This window comes from Ailuropoda melanoleuca, chromosome 1, assembly GCF_002007445.2.
Source record: "Ailuropoda melanoleuca isolate Jingjing chromosome 1, ASM200744v2, whole genome shotgun sequence".
NCBI lineage: Eukaryota > Metazoa > Chordata > Mammalia > Carnivora > Ursidae > Ailuropoda > Ailuropoda melanoleuca.
Genome location: NC_048218.1, coordinates 57992919 through 58010814, shown reverse-complemented (window position 1 = coordinate 58010814; position 17896 = coordinate 57992919).

Sequence of the window (17896 nt, the reverse complement as noted above, 5' to 3'; positions counted from 1 at the left end):
AAAGAACCAAGAAAACTTTTCCATTTCATAAATGCCAGAATTATTTCTTAAAGCCTAAAATTTTCAGAATCAATATGTTTTTAAAGACTTTTTAAAAAGACTTTCATTTATTTATTTGAGAGAGAGAGAGAGAGCACAAGCAGGGGGAGCATTCGAGGGAGAGGGAGGAACAGGTTCCCCAGAGTAGGGTCCCCCACCAGCCTGCTAGGGAGCTCAGAGCTTGATCCTAGGACTCTGAGATCCTGACGTGAGTCGAAGGCAGACACTTAACTGACTGAGCCACCCAGGCGCCCCCAGAATCAACGTCTTAAGGATGAAATCCTTTCCGCACCATTATAAATTTAGCATTTTCAAATAAAATTATGTGTATGGTCATAAAAGCATAATAAATTAAGAATAATAATGTTTGATTGTCTGACTCATACCTATATGAGTCTTTATTTGACCAGATTGCCAGAGCCTACTCATAAATTAAAAAGCTTTTAAGGAATTAATAGTACAGTTTGTCCTAGACTATAATATAGTTTATGGTTTCTAACATATTTACCAGTTTAAAGGGAAAAAAAAGTTCTATTGTAACAACTGTACCTCTATTATGCTAAATATTATCTTAAAAGATTTTATAGACTAAGACTTTGCTAGGAATTTCCTCAGTCAGTTAACATTTTCCCATATTAATAATTGTTTTTATATAAGAATTTTGTCTCTTCAACTAAGGGTAAACACATAGAAAAAAGAAAATGTTGTACATTGATCTTTATAGCTCTAAGCACCACATACTTCTGCAGGTTTGAGCCATACTTTATGCCTGAAAAAATCTCATTCTACATGTCAGAAAGCTTTATATGTACTCTTCTCTTTTTCTTGAAGACACATTAACCATAGTGTACCAAAAAGCATTAATTAAATAAAAGCAAGCTAAACGTACTACATGGTATGTGAGAGATAAATTGCAGTAGTGGCTATCATGCTTACAAATACCTCAAACGTAGCAATGGTGGTCATTCTTGCCCTGTGCCATGAGAAGCGGTGGGTATGAAGAGACTCTGTGTGGTCTCAACCTTCTCCAGGATACTGTTAACAGTTATACTGACATTCCCAGCCAGACTTATAAAGCCAGAATCTTTCCCCAGAGGAAATCCTGTTCTTGGACCCTGGATTCTGGCCCAAGTCACATCTGAAATTCCATTTGCACTTCCTAATCCCACCGAATATCTATGTTGTCTTGTATTTTCTACAGCTCTCCATGAGTGTTGTTTAACATTATGGAAAGGTATGAGAAAGTCTTGGCTAATGGTAGATTTGCCCTTCCAAAAGACGCCTGGCACACCTTCCCCTGTGGTTATACTGCCCGGTTTTGTAACCATTGCATTGGACTTATTAAGCATACTTTAAGCTTAGAGTACCAGGGATTGAGATTTCTGTATATTGTGTGTACTCACAGAAGGAAACACATTCTTCTCTATTGGAATTTTTTTGTTTGATCAGTGTTTTGAGTTTGTAATTTCTTTGTCTTGGGCTTTAAGGGAACCACTTCTGGAAGGAAGTCTGTGGCACTTTAAGCCATTCCCACAACCCCATTGTAGTTGAAGCTTCCACTTCCTCAAACTTATTTTGAAGAAATAAGGGAAGTCTGTGGCACTTTGAATGCCTGCCATTCCCACAACCCCATTCTGGTTAAAGCTTCCATGTCCACAGACTTATGTTGAAGAAATCTGCCTGTGTCAGTTAGCTCTTGCTGTGTGACAAAGAACCTCTAAATCTCAGCAACATTTATTTAGCTCACATGGGTTGACAAGGGGTTGACTAATCTAGAAGGAGCCGAGGGGAGTGAGCCAGTTAGGGCACTTAGGCTCTGCAAGTCTCATTCTTTTCCTGGGTCCAGAAGAATGGCCCAGGTCTGTTTTGCCATGGCAATGACAGAAGCACACAAAGGTAAAACAAAAACAAAAACAAAAACAAAAACAAAAACAAAAACAAAAACAAATGCAAGTCCTCTTGACCTGGGCTTACCAAAGGCATATTGCCACTTCTGCCTCATTATTCTGGCCAAAATAAGTCACATGGCCACAGCATCCAAAATCAAAGAATGAGAAAATATATTGTACTTTTTTAGCAGGAATAATGTGAAGTCTATGACAAACAGCACAAATACAGGGAAAGGTAAAGAACCAGGCCCATTAATACAATTTATCACACAGCCACAAGCTTTTCCTTACCCACAAATTACCTTGCTGTGAATCCCAGGATTACACTACCTTTGTATCACTGAGTTACAAATTAGCATCTGATCCAACAGCAGCTATACAGCCCTCATATATGTTCTTTATTAATTGTAACTATTATTATTAGGATCTTAATGCACATTAGATCTGACTAATGTTTCAAAATTCTGAGAGGAATAAGCCTAGTTCTCTAACAGTCGCTAGCTATGTGATGTTGGGGAAGTTTTTAAACCTTTCTGTGTCTCGTTTTGTCATTTGTAAAATAGCAATGGAAAAAATTGTATCTACCACATAAGATTGTTGTGATAATTCAAATAGATAAATATTATGTGCTTAAAACTGGGGTCAGTCACTTTTTCTGAAAAGGGCCAGAGGAAATAGACCAAAACTGATGAACAAAAGGTTTCCATGAAACTTTAATGTTGGGTTTTAGTTACTTTCCCCTATAAATGAAGATGATGGTTCTCTCTGGCAACTTACAAAGAACAATGAAGAAAATGGAAATCTGTGCAGATAAACAGGTTCTTTTCCTCGTATTAGAAGTCATGCCTCTGTTGAAGAAATGCCCAGGAATGGTACAGAATCCTGCCTAATTTCCAACATACACAAGAGGTCACTGAAAGATCTCTTGAAAGGACAAGTATACAGTATTCTTGATGGTCCCTGGGGTATCCTACAATTCTGAACAATGTGGAGGTGCAACCAGAATAACAGTCTAGGTTCCCTCACAAACTTTCTTCAGTATTCAATCCTAGAGAATTTCAGCTAAGCATATCAGCAGTTCAGATTTTGAAGGGAGGGAAACCAAAATTAAGCCCCATCTGAGAAGAGAGGCTTGATAATTTCCTTGGTGTGAAAGGGAAAATTAAAATGAACATTTTTCTTGCATCTGCACAGTACTCCTTCCCTCTACCATTGCAACAATAAACTTGCAAAGAGAAAGATGCTTCATTTCTTTTTCTTTTCTTTTCTTTTTTTCTTTAGATGCTTCATTTCTAAAATGGGATCTATCTCCTTGATTTGTTCGGGGATAGACTTTTGGGGGAGCTTTTGTTCTGAAAATTTTGTATCAGAGATATAAATAGAATATTTCCCATCTACGTGCCTGGCCTAACCATAGTACACATGTGTTGGCAAATATAGTTTCTATCAATGGATAGGGAAGCCAAGGAAATTTCTCTGTACTTTTCCTGGAGAAGTAAGAAACTGTACTTCCTAATTCCTTCTCTTTGCTGGGAATTCTCCCACTTCCTCCCTTTTAGCTCATGTGAGGATGGCCATGTAGTCAGAGTATGCTTATCTCCACATGGAGATCACATCTCTGCATAAAGACCTACTCAGTAGGGGAAAAAACTGCTCCTGGCTTCACCTCCACAACTAGAAAATTAGTCCTTAATCAGACTAATTAAATGCTATAAGTGTTTTTGGGCTCAGAGTCAAAAATTTTAAAGTTATATTAAAAATGTGTCCCAGTTATTACAGGTAAAGATAAAGACTGTTTTGTAGCTATTATTCAGACAGCCCAACACTTTAATATTAGAATCCCTTCTCCCTACTCTCTACAAACTAAGATTCTTGCTCACCATTCAGGACAAAATTCAAATCCCTATTTGCCATGAAGTCTCACTAGGCCAAGAATTCCACATTAAGTACTCTCTTCTTTGATCTTACACCACATTTATTAGCAATATGCTTAACTGCTGTTTTCATGTTGTGTATGGTGCCCCCTGCCACACACTCACAACGCCTTGTGGAAGAGGTAGCCCAAGGGAGGAGTGTCCTTCACAGGTCACTCCTCCCCTCAACTCCAACAAACAGCTGGCTCATGTACCCTTTAGCTAATGGCTGGGTGAGAAGAACGCAAGCCGAATGAAGTTTGAATTAATTAGCTAAGTCAAATAGATTCTCTCTCAGTAATTTGAACTCAAACTCTAGAAAAGAGGGGACAGAGAGAAAGACAAAGAGAAAAATAGACCCAGAGAGTAGTCATAACCCATTAATGAATGGCAGACCATTGGTGCTGGGGTCCTACCCGTTGCCTTGAATCCAGGACAAGTCTCCAGCCCATATCTTCCTATGATACTACGGCATGGATCTTTATCCTGGAGTTCCATGAGATCCCATCTCTCTTATAACATGAATTCTAATGAAAGCCCTCAGTGAGTCTCTAGGACTGGAAATGAAAATAACTAACCAAAACACTAGCCATTTATTATACACTCTCCCGTGTTTTTATTGCAAATTGCATGCTTGTATTTTTATTTACTGAGACTAAAAGCTCTTTGAAGGCAGAGATATTATGTATCTTCCCAAAGGAGCTAGTCCAGTCTTCAGACACACTGAGACCCCCAAGAAGAACATATTAAATTGGAGTGACATCCAATCCCAACATTGTTTCTAATACCAATTTAAAAATTATTCTAAATGTATATGTTATTTTCAACAATAACAACTGAATTCTTTCTTTCAGATGTAGGATGTCCTACAAGACTTCTTTCCAGACAGCAGAAAGAACAGAACAGTTTATCAAATCTATTATTTTCTCCTGCATTTAATTTACTTACACTAGAGACAGAGAATCAGCCAACAACTTCCTTAAACCACTACTATGTATGCATGGCAACAAATGTTCTGCTGGCAAAACTTTTCATCCCTTGGTTCTTTGCACAGATAAAAATCATACCTGGAGGTGAAAAAAATTCCATGGAGAGGAAGAGTGAGAAAAGAGAGTGAGCCAAAAAAGTATCAGGTTAGTGTATCGTCAGCTGTTTGAACTGCCCACCATTAGCCACACCCACCTTGGGGAATAGAAGCAGAGGATGGGGTATTATCTCTCAGCCTTCATCTCTACACTGCATTCTGACAACACACTAGAGGCTCATTATATATAAGTTTACAGACTAACTCTACAAGGCTTTAGTTTTCCTCAAGTCTGTGATGTTTTGACATTTCACACTATTAATCTTTAATAGAAAAGATAAATCAAAGGCAGGTTACCTTGGAAGGATTTTATTTAGCAATATTCTTAAATTACATCTCATAACTTTGATCCTTCCCTGGAAGTCTATACTTGAATCTGCAACTTTCACAAAATTTTAAAGCTTTAACTTTAACTTTTGAAATACTCAATAAAGATGCAAGAAAAACAACCATGTATTTTTAAAATGTATTCAGGATCGAATTACTTGTACTGTTTTCCTAATTAATAAAAAGAAAAAAAATTGCAAAAAAGCAGAGACTATCCTGTATGTCCTTTCTTTAGAATTAAGTCCCTCTACCAGCCATCACTGCATTTCTACCCTTTGAAAAGCACGCTAATTCTTGCATTTTATGAAAGGATTGGGAGAAACTGTCATTTCCTACCAATTTTTCCTAAAACATGATTTATTCTCTTCTAGCTTTTGTTTCCAGAAAACCAGACGTTGCTTCTTTCTGTGTAAGAAATGCTATTGCTATAAATCTCAATTTCCCCCTCCACTGGAAAATATTACCTAATCTTTTCATACTCTAAATAAAAATTCAGCTGTTAGTACTCAAGAAGTTTAAAATGTTATTTTATTAGCCTGTGTGTCTATGGCAGGAGACAAGACCAACTTCCATCTAGAAGTTAAAATAGAACAACTGGAGATGTGATTCAGAAGTATTTTATAGTACACAGCTATTGTTTGGCCTGCTGCCAAAACTCATCTCTGCTTGTGAAGGCATACTCACTCTCTCGTCTTTCGGCCTAGTGGGGCCTGAGACAATGGAACTCTCCAATGGGAAACTCCTTCAAAACTTTTGCTGAAACAGTAAAGAAATATGCATTCTGTCCTGTCATTGTGGATATTACCTTTTCCAGTATCCATCTCACTTGCCACCTGTTACATAGCAGGCATTTGGCTTGGATGGGACCTTTACCACCCCCAACTCCAGTCATGGGTCCTGATTAGTATGAGCCAATCAGAAGAATTCCTATGTGTCTAGCCCAAGGTATTTGTTCCAGGATGGGCGATGACATAAGCTAGTCCTCACAGAATGAAATACAGGATTTCCATCCAATAATTGAGGGGAAAGATTTGTTCTCTTACTCTGACTGATGTGCTATGCATCTGTGAGGCCTAGGACCCTAAGAAGGACTAAGAAAATCCCAGAGAGTCTGATTGAACCACATCTCAAACTGCACTACATCTGGAGTTCTATCTGTTATGTGATCCAGTACATTTATTATTTAAACCAGTTCATGCTTAGGATCATGTATGCCTGAAATTTTCACTTACCATTTTACCATTTCTGCTGTTACATGGAGATAACCCACCTGAGAATAAAGCCAAAGTGAAGAAAGAAGAGCCAGGAAAGAGAGCAGGTGAGACTTTTCTTGGTAACAGCAATGAGGTTCCTTCTTCATATGTAAATTAATATAGTATCCTTTCTTATTTAAATTGACTTGAACTGGGTTCCTTCTACTTGTGAATGTGGACTCCTGACTAACTCAGCAGTGTTTCTGATTTGCACAATTTATGGGCTCAGACTGGATTCCCAGTCCATTGAAAGGGCTATCATAAGAGCGAGATTTGAAAACAAAACAGAGATGAAACAAATATTATGATCTTTCAGAACTAAGTTGAATATAATATAACCCTTGGTCAGAAAACCTTAAGTTGTTATTCAGGCAAAATCACCAATTTGCTACTTTAAGGGATAGTACAGAAAAAGTTCAAAAATGGCTTAGATAAATTACATTACCCTCTCAATACCTCACTAGGTCCTCATCCTAGGGTGATTATTATCTATTTTATACTCCAGGCTGCAAAGGAGGGTCAAGGCTTCCTCTCTCTCCACCACCACAATGAATAAAGAAAGACTGCATGAATCAAGGCTAAGATCTCTGCTGGACTCCAGTGCTAAGGGATGAAACTTCCAATATGAAACAAGAGGTTTGACATTGTATGGCTTCATTCCTCTCTCTACACTTATCTTTTTGAAATCTCCTCTTTGGGTGCTATCTTTATGGGGGGATCCTGTTCTGGACTTTTCTTTTCTTCCATGCATCTATTACTGTCACAGGAGTTTTGGACCCATCTTTCCAAGAATTTTTCTACTCCCATCACCCTTAGGCCTCCTCACCAATGGACAGAACATCAAAGCAGTCAGACAAGAAGGCCATAAGCTCAATGATTAAAATACAGGTTGAAAGAGAGCGAAGCTGTATTAGATGATATTTCAACCAGACTATCAAAAGACATCTCATGAATCAATTCAATCCTACAATAAAGGATATCTCAATGGTAAACTAGATGTCAGTCACAGTAAACTATTTGACATTCTCCGAGAATTCACTATGCCTTTTAAGCCTCAATTCTTCTCTGTTTTAACGGAGATAATAATTGTGCTTAACTCATAAAGCTATGGAAAAATTAACTCTATATATAGTCCTTAAGCATACAGTAAACATTCAATAAATGTTTGGTTTAAGGCTTACCTCCACCATGGTCCTTATTAGATGGCAGTAGAATTAACATGCTTCTTTCACTAGACTGTGTGATAGGTAGACTACTATGGACTATCATAGACTGCATGAGGGTAGAGATTCATGAATATTAGTAATTTGTATAAGTGCATACAATATTTAGCAAAATTAGGAAGTTCTCAATAAACATATGTCGATACATAAATAACTGAATGTTTAGAGTTTAAACTTTGATTGGCCGTGAGGGAGATGCCTTACAGATATTTTAAGTGATATACAAATCATATTTAAATCATCATGTATAAATTCAAATAACAATGTAATAATGTGATAATTTTCAGGATTTATGCCTTGCATTCTTAACAAATTCAAATTTTACATTATCTCGGATTTGAAGGGTAGGTAGAATGGACAACAAAGTATGCAAGCACTGATCCAGTACGAACAGATTAAAGTAAATGAGATTGTTCGGAATGAGAATCAGGAAATTGGTCTGTGCTTTTCCTTTTCTTTCACTTGGTCTCTGGCCCTCTATGAAGAAACACAAATCTATCTCATGCATACCTACTACTTCTCTTACACTACTGACGGGAAGCGCCAAAAGGTCTGAGGATGGACGGGAAGTAGAAAAGCTAGCAAGGATTGTGACTTTATGCTCCTGGACCTTTTATTTATGAGCAACCACTTATTTGCTTGTCCCCCAAATTGAAATAATCCCAAGTTTCTGAGAATACAATCACGTACGGCAAGTGTGTAGTTCTTACAATCTTTCAACAGTACCAGTCTTTCAATGAAATCCTTGAACAATTGTAAATCTTTATGCTCTGAAACCCTCCTTGCCCCTCCCAGAGTGAGCTTCTTAGTGCCACCCATAGTGACAGATGTGTATGGATCCACAGAAAATGTTTCATTCAGAATGACAGTCCAACGGTCTCACAATGTTCAACATTATTTGCAAAGCGTATAGGCTACAGAGGCTTGAAGGAAACGGTAAAATTAGAGGGCAAGGAAAACATTTTTCATGATGACTTATTTAAAAAGAAGTAGAAAAAAATCTTACCATTTTGGGGGGTTTATGATCTCTAAATAGGCCAAAAAAAATCAATTAAACATTATGTGCTTGCATATCCTTAAACAACCAAGTTTATTGTATATCTATAAAAGGTGCTGAAAATAGGTACCATATTTTCAAATAGCCAGCCTTCAAACTGAAAAGTTTATTGTCATTTCCCCTTGTGGCTTCTGTACTTGCCAAAGATTTTTATGAGGATAGCTGCTTAAACCTGAATTCAGGAAGGCATCTTGTTTTGAAACTCAAAATGAAAAAAAAAAAAAAAAGGAAGAAAGAAAGAAGAAACCCAAAATGTCCTTGGCATTTTGAATATCATTCATTGAGGTACATTTCATAAACCTCAAAACATGAAAATTCTAACTAAGATGTTCAAGAAACAATGGAGTTACTAAAAAGAAGTTTTAAACCAATCTTTTCTGGAGATTTAATACAGAGCAGATTAATTTTCTGCACAAAGAGTTTGGAGATGCACAATTTGAAAATAAAAAGATTTCTAATTTCCTTTCTGCTTTTTCCTATTAGGTGATGACTTTAGTATTTCTTTACCTAGAGGCATGGTCCACTTTCTGCAGGGTTCACAAAGACCTCTCTCATAAAGTCATATTTTTTCAAGAAAAAAACAAGTCACCAAAGGTCTTTTTGTTTCTTTCTGCAAATTACAGATAGACAAAAAATAAAATAGCTTTGTCTTAGAGCATACTTGTCTGAATTTGCAAAGGGGACAAAGAAGGACCTTGGTGAAGCTCATAGACTTTCTTCTGACTCTAGCTTCCTAGCTGTGATTCTGGATTAGGCACCAATGCATTTTCCATTGGCCTGTGAGAGGCGTGTAATTAATCTTTGATAAACTGAGCTATTTCCAGACTGTTGCATGGTTTTGAAAGATCTTAAAAGAACAGATTTTAGGACTGTTCTCTACAAAACATTTAGCAATGGAGAAATCCTACTTGCCATCTCTACCTCATCCACCCCAATGTCTACACCTTAGGAACTAGTCCAGAAGCCCTTGAACTATATAGAAATTGAGTGGCTCAGTTTTTGGGTTTTGGAATTGCTGTATAAAAAATATTTACTCAAGGACTGTTGCTAAGATTTAGGAAGTTATGTATAGACTCTTAAGTTGGATTTTTAAAATGCAATTCCTATATTCCTTAGGCTTTTCGAGAGTATGAGGATGATAGTGGTAAGAGGCCTTCTGTGATAAGATGAATATTGATCCCTCTGCCAGAGAGTTCCATAATCTAATCCTTAGAACCTCTGAATGTGTGACATAACAAAGGAGACTTGATAGATGTGATTAAGAATCTTGAGATGGGAAAATTACCCTGGTTTATCCAGATAGCTCAATATAGTCACAAGGATCTTCACAGGAGGAAGACAAGAGGGTCAGAGTAAAAACAAGAAGATATTAGAAGTAGAGAGAGATTGGAAATGCTATGATTCTGGCTTTGAAGATGGAAGATGGGGCCATGAGCCAAGAAATGCAGGTGGCCTCTGGAAATTAGAAAAGGCAAGGAAATGGGTTTTCCCCTAGAACCTCCAGAAAGAACAAGGCTGGTGACAACCTTGATTTTAGCCCACTGTGACTGATTTTGGATTTCTCATGTCCAGAACTGTAAGATAATAAATTTTTGTTTTTGAAGCCACTAAGTTTGTGATAATTTGTTACAAAAGCAATAGTAGTTTCCCAATGTATACAGATCTATGGACATTCTTTAACTTTAAAATGGTCCACATGTCAACACTGAGGCATTCACTGAAAAATGGAACCTCCAAGAGGGAGAAATTTACCAGGTAAATCACATTTAAATGATTGTTCTTTAGCATTATTGTACATTTTTTCCTAGCCAAAATTGTGACTTATCTAGGGACAGAAATTACAGTAGACCTTAGGACAGCGAAGAAAATAATTTCATTCCTTACTTGATGATTAGGACACATGGTTTGGAGGAAAGGGCTTGTTCTGGCCCCACAAGTGGATGAGGCAAGAAATCTTTCTGATGCCACCACCCATCCATTGTGTAGATGCCAAGAATAAACTCTCATTCATTTTTTTGGAAAGATCTCTAGAAAAAAATCACAATAAGATTTGAAGCCCAGGCTTGTGGGTCCATAAATGATACTAACATGGGGAAAGGGGTTTGAACACCAGGCCTGACTCCTAAGAAACCGAAGTGGGGCCAGCTGTAGTGACGTATGTGTTTTGTACTAAAGCATTATCTACCTTACAGAGAGACCCATCAGTTTTCATAAAAACACTGGATAGAAACAGAATCAGTAGAAACCTGCCCTAGTGAGTAAATCGGTTATTTTGGGCATGATAAAATCAGTAGGAATGACTGCCTTGACTTAATAAGCATCTCTGAGAATTTTAGACTTATCATTGGGACATCCTGAACTGGAATGTAGGACATACTTACTCTATTAGATGATGATTATGAATATTTAATTTGAATAGTAAAGGACAAGTAACCTGGTTTTATAAGCTCAACATGGTAAAATGACATTATTCATAGGAGTTCCAGTTTTGATGGAGTAACTTTGATTAGACTAATTATGTGCCAGAAACACCTATAAAAACTGAATAAATTATAAATACATAAAATATTTGAAGACAACTGATGCAGACAGGGTTTGAAGGGCTATGATTCCTGAGATAAGAGAAGCACAAGGTGAGCTCTAAAGTCAATCTGGCCTTTTCCCTGAAGCATTGGCTAGTTCACAAAGTGGAGGACAGAGCCTGAGTAGAGAGCTACAGGAAAGAGGACAGGTTTTAACTCTGCCAAAGTGGTTGAAACTTGAGGGACAGAATTTCAGAGAGGAAGGAATGACCCAGGTAAGGCCAAAACTATGCATTCAATTTACCTTGAGAAGCCTGAACTTTTAAGCTATATATGCAGAGAGTAACTCCAAGAAATCTACCAGAAAACAGCAGCTATGAGGCTAGAGCTGAGCAGAAAATTGTTTGGAAGACAGAGGATGGAGTTCAAAGATTGCTAAAATGGAGGAGAACCTGTAAATACCCAGGCTTTCGTTTGAGCCCCCAGAAAGGCTCTGCCTGTGGAAATAAATCTGCCTCAAAGAGATGTTCTCGAATAAACGCTAACACCAGACTGCATCAGGATCAAAGCGCTCTGCCTGCTCTCTTCTGCCTCCCAGAAGAAAACTTAATCTCCATAATTGTTCATCACAATAACAGCATTCAGTAAAAAATTATATGACATACTAAAAAAACAGGAATGAATGACTCAAACCAAGAGAAAAACAACAGAAACAGGTCCACAGGTGTGGGAGTTTTACTTAAATAAGTATGTTTTACTAAATAAGTTTAATATGTTTAGAGTAAGGGGAAAAGCTGGAGAATTTCAGCATAGACATGACTCCATCAAAGAGAATCAAACAGAAATTCTACAACTGAAAAATATCTGAAATTAAAACTAAAATGTTAAATTTCTGCCTTCAGGCAGGTTGCAGAGATAGTAACAGGCCATAACTCCCACTTGAACTAGGAAAAAAAAATCACATAAATTACAGAACTGTATTTTTAAAAACACCAGAGACTTGTGGATACAAAGAAGAATTGAGGAACTAAAATACCAGAGAGAAAAGGGCTTCTCTTGGGTAAGCTGAATTGCCAACTACTTTTTCCTGGGAAATATCTGTTGTGTCTATGCATATACTGAGAATAAGGCCTGCCATAGATAGAGTGAGTCTAATAATGTAAAGGGGAAACAAGTGGAGCATTCGACATTTGTGTGATCTAGAGTGAAGCCCCAAACAATAGCTGAGAAGTCCAGTAGAAGGCCACTCAGATGAACCTAGCCCAAATTACTAACTCATATAATCGGGAGCAAATAAAACGTTGTTTGTTTTAAGCTGTAAGTTTTAGAATAGTTTGTTACATAGTCATAGATAAGGTACAAAATTCTAAAATTCCCTCGTGTAGGGAGATGATTCAGATGTCTGTAGCTAAAGAAATCAAATTGCAAACACAATTACATAAACAAATACATAAACAAATAAAATCATCTGCTCACAAAGAAATAAATGTGGTGCTGTCAAAGACACTGGTTATGGCCACTTAAAAAAGATGAGTGATTAAAAAATAAAATAACACTATGCAAATTAAAAAGTAAGCTTGAAAATTTGAAAAAAATTGAATTTGGGAAAGGAATACTTTTCTAAGAAAATTTAAATTATCAAAATGACTCAGGAGGAGTTAGATAGGTATAGTGACTAAAGACTATAGAATTGAGAAAATAGATGAAGATCTATCCTTTTTAAAAAAAAGGAAGAAAAACCATAAGTATGGTAAAAGACATAATTTTCCCAACTAAATCTACAAGGCTAGCCCAATAAAAATCTCAAAATTAGATAAAGGCTGAACAAGGTTCATCCTACTTATGAACATCAATCTCTGAAGTTTGCAAATTCCAAAATAAAAATATTAGTAAATTAAATACATTCTTTTTTAAACAGTAATAAAATTAAACAATTTATTTGGAAATGGAAGAATGGTTCGGCACAAGTAAATCTATCATTGTAATTCAATGCATTAACAGAATAAAGGGAAAACATCATTATTTTATACATTTAGAAAAGATATTTGATAAAATTCAATACTCATTCATGATTTTTAAGATACAATACTTTGGAAACTATGAATATACAGCAACTGCTTTAACAGAACTTTCAGCAAGAAACAGAAAGGGAAAATGTCAAAAATTCAGAAATAAGACAAAGATGCACATACCATAACTACTATTCAACATTTTGCTCTCAGTCTGGTCAACAAAATAAAATAAGAAAAAGAAACAGTAGATAACAAACACTGAAAAAAGAGAAAAATTATCACTATTAGAAGATGATATGAATGTTGACATAAAATCAAGAGAAATAACTGATAACTGTTAAGTGTTTGCTAAGATGTCTGCATATGAACTCAATATGCAAACACAAATAGTTTTTCTACATGTAAGTAATAAAAATTGGTAGTGGAAAAAATATCCCTGTTTACAATTGTGGAAAACAACTATAAACTGGTTTCAGTGGTAATGATGAAATTTTGTGTGATCTATGTAAATAAAACTGTAAAATTACCAATGGACATCAACTAAGACTTATTGTAAGTGACACAAACCCAATTCAAATCACCTTAACCAATTAAAAGAAAATGATTAACTTGTGATAATAAAGAATGATAAGGATATAGTTTGTCCCAGGCACAACTGGGTCTAGGGACTTAAGGAAATCCCTGAACTTTTTGCTATTCTTACATTTATTGTTTTTGCTTATCCTGTGCTCCTTTTCGGGACTGTTGCTCCCAGAATCCAGTCATGTAATTCAGACAGAACCATCAATTATAGTACCCACCTCCCATTTGCAGGCGGAATACATAATCTAGTCCCTATTAGGACCTGAAATTGATTTTTCTTTTTTTTTTTTAAAGATTTTATTCATTTGAGAGAGAGAGACAGTGCATGTGCGCGCAGGCACATGAGTTGGGGGGTGCAGAGGGAGAGGAAGAAGTAGACTCCTTGCTGAGCAGGGAGGCTGACTTGACAAGGGGCTCAATCCCAGGACCCCGAGATCATGACCTGAGCCAAAGGCAGATGCTTAACTGACTGAGCCACCCGGGTGCTCCTGATTTTTATATCTTTTGTAAACTTGAAATTCAATTTCCTTTATCCCCTATTTTCCTAATGCCACTTATTGAATGTCTCTTTTCTCCCAGTAATCTGTGTTGATCGTATGTAACATTATCAAAAGGCCATTTATGCATAAGCATGAGTCTGTTTCTGGGTTCTCTTCTGTTCCCTTGTTTGGTTTGCCTATCCTGGGCCAACCCCATACTAGTTAGTAGATTTCTTCTTTTCCACTACCTCTACTTTCCTTTCCCTAAAATCACAATCTTTAGCCAAGTCCATTCTAATTTCATTACGTAAATGAGGTTTTGGTGGAAACTCATGGCTCTGCTGTGAGTTAAATCAATGGTTTGGGGTGAAAGAGAAAATACACAAGGAAGTGAGTGCCTGGGTACAGGAACTTAGGAAAACACAAGCCCCTGCAAATCCAGTCAAATAATTATAAAGAGCTTCATGTTTCTACCATATTGGGGGGGGGAGGGTGTCAAGGCAAATTTTAAATAAGCATCCAGGGCCTGAATAACTTCTATCACACTTGAGTTAACTGGATTTATAGAACTCTCCCTTTAGCTGCTTTGGATGGAATTGTCTAACCTTCATAATTGGCATGTTGTCCTAACACATTTTGATGTTTACCTCCACTTTATTTCATCAAAAAAGAGTCATTTTTCTTTTAATGTTTTTATTGGCTATTATCTGCTCAGGTTAATGGTGAGCACATATATAGAAAAGTAGTACTTGTCTTTGAGTAAATGGCAAAAAAAAAAAAAAAGCGTATTTCATATGCGATTTTATGTGAGGAAAGGTGCTGAGTTCTCTAACAGATCCTTAAAAACACCATCTCGAAAGACTTCTTCCATTAAGATTTTCCTAATTTCCTACTGCCCATTCCTCAAAATGTAAACGGTATTTTTTTTTTCTGACCTCCCGTAACACTTTATTTATTCCATCAAGACTCTTCTTGTTTTGGCTAGTAATATAGTTTTTTAATGTTTATGTCTAATTAGTGCCCTTATTAGAATCTAAGTCCCTTGAGAGCATGATCTAATTTGGTTAACTTTCGTATTCAGTATAGTGATGAGTTCAGTGTATTGCAAATATTCCCAAATATTTGTATGGGGGGGTGGGGTTGGTGGTTGAGGTCTGTGGGTGTGCAATATAAATATACAACTGAGGTGTTCCTTATAGACAGAGCATTCTAACTCCCAGATTCTCACATCAGTAAAACTGGATATAAATAAGACTATTTTATATTTAAAAATTAGAATATTAGCATTTTTACACTGCTTTCCTAATGACTTATCATTATAATCCTAACAAGTCTCATGCCAGTACATTGAATAATACCTTTAAAAACTTGTTGAAAAGGATGAGTTTTAAGTAGTACATAGAGGGAGTGGCCATTGCCCCTTGGAAAAGTTAAGGGATTAACTATTTAGACACCTTTGTTACATTTTACTGAATTTTCTCATGTAAAGCTGATTTTTCTGTATGGAACACTTGTTACAGTGTCAGTACATGACTTTTCAGCTAAGATTTATACATAAATTCTAAAATATTTTAGCTTCCAGATTCAATAGCAATTTGTACACTTCAGTGGACTTCAGACTTGACACCTGATTCAGTATTTTTATATATTGAGATACTCATACTTTCCTCAAAAGATAGATTTAATTGTATTTATGAGGTCAAGGCTTTGTACATATTTTTTCACCAGGGCCAATTTATTTTGCTTAGGTCCCACCAAAGACCCCTAATCAAAGGCAGGCATCTGTGTGCTTCCTTGTAAAATCGTGTTTTAGCAAGAACCCTTCTCTGTCAGTTTAGCAAGGACCTACCCCTGGCCCCCAATCTCATCACTCTTCATTCATGATCAGGTTCCTAATCCTTCACCATTCTCCAGGTGATGTGTGATCACTCTGGCCTGTCTCCAGCAAGAATCCTTTTAGGTTGTTTTAGCCAAAATTCCCACTCACCCCTAATGTTGCTTTGTAGTAATTTTCCATCCACTGACCTTCACCTTGCTCCTTGGCTAAAATTCCCACTTGCCCATGATGCAGCTGGAGTTCAGCCCCAACTCCTGCTCCCACTGCAAAATTCTATCACAGTGGTCCTATCTATCTCTCTCAGTGGTCCTGAATAAAGTCGGCTTAACCACCTCTAACAAGTGTCATGAATAACTTTTTCTTTAATGCATGCTGTATATCCCAGTGAAGTCTAAGATAATATTCAGAGATCTTAACATCAAACGCGCGTTCCATAAAAAATAGTTTTCAAACTGCAAATAAATTCTTTGCATGCATGGTATTTTTCATAAAGTCCCTTAATTTGTGATAAATTATTATGAGTTCCCTAAAAGAGTGCAACTTCTTTTTTTCACAGAAAAAATTTTTTTCCTTTGTATAGTGAAAGGAAATTCCTCCCCTCCTCCCCCCATCTCACCCCTTTTTAGGAATCCTTCCTGAGCATCTTGCTGGCCTTGAGCTTCATTTTTTTCCCAATGCCTAAGTATTGGACTAACACTTGGTAAGAATTTGGCACTGGGGAGTGCTATGTTGAGTGACAAATGGATGAGGATGAAGGTTTTATTGAAGCATCTGAACCGCATTTAATTTTTCGTGTTGCTTTATTTGTTTCTTCTAGCCCTCAGGATATTGAATTTTGTGGGCTCCGGTTGTGTCGCTGGTACTTCAGGCGTTTAGTAATAAGAAACATAATCTGTTTTTCCCGTTAGGATAATATCCTCATTTTTATTAAGGGCGGCTTACTACGAACTGTTTTACACAGTGTTTTTCTAAACCTCCTGAACGGACCAATTTTCCCTCTGAGACCTGGCATTGCTTCGGCGGCCTCTGCTGACCTCCTGGCTTGGCAACCTGCAGCCTACCGGGCAGGAATCAAGCCTGACCCAGTGTGGCCTTGCGCGCCACCGCCTCGCCAGACCCTCGCTCCCGCTCTCCTTCCACCGCCCTAGATCCGTTCCATCCTGCTGCCTCAGCTGTCTGCGACAGCGACACCCCCTCCTCCCCTCCGCGGCTCCCCCCGCCGGCTCGCCGCGCCAGACAGCGGGTAACCGCCGCCTCCGCTGGGGCATCCCGGCTCCACAGGCCTAGCGCGCTCCAGACACCTGCCTCTCACTGGCCACCGAAGCTGCCCCTCACCCCGCAGCCCCCTCGGCAATTGGCCCCAGGCCGTCCCTCGTCATCCTCTGCCTCGCCGCGAGTCCCGCCTCCGTCGCCGGGTCATTTAAGTTTATCACAAATAAATAAATAAAGGAGGAAATAGAAATGCGTAGAAAGTAAAAGCAGTCGGGAGGGGGCGGGGATGTGGAGGAAAAGAGGAGGAGGAGCGGAGGAGTAGACAACCAAACATGATCGTGTCGGTGCTGACCAATCATGACTCAGTCCAATCCGGTCTGAAGGGCTATCTCAACCAATAGCCTTCCACCTCTCGGATCACTGAACAACGAGATACGATTGACCTCTCCAGAGTGGGCGAAGGTGCG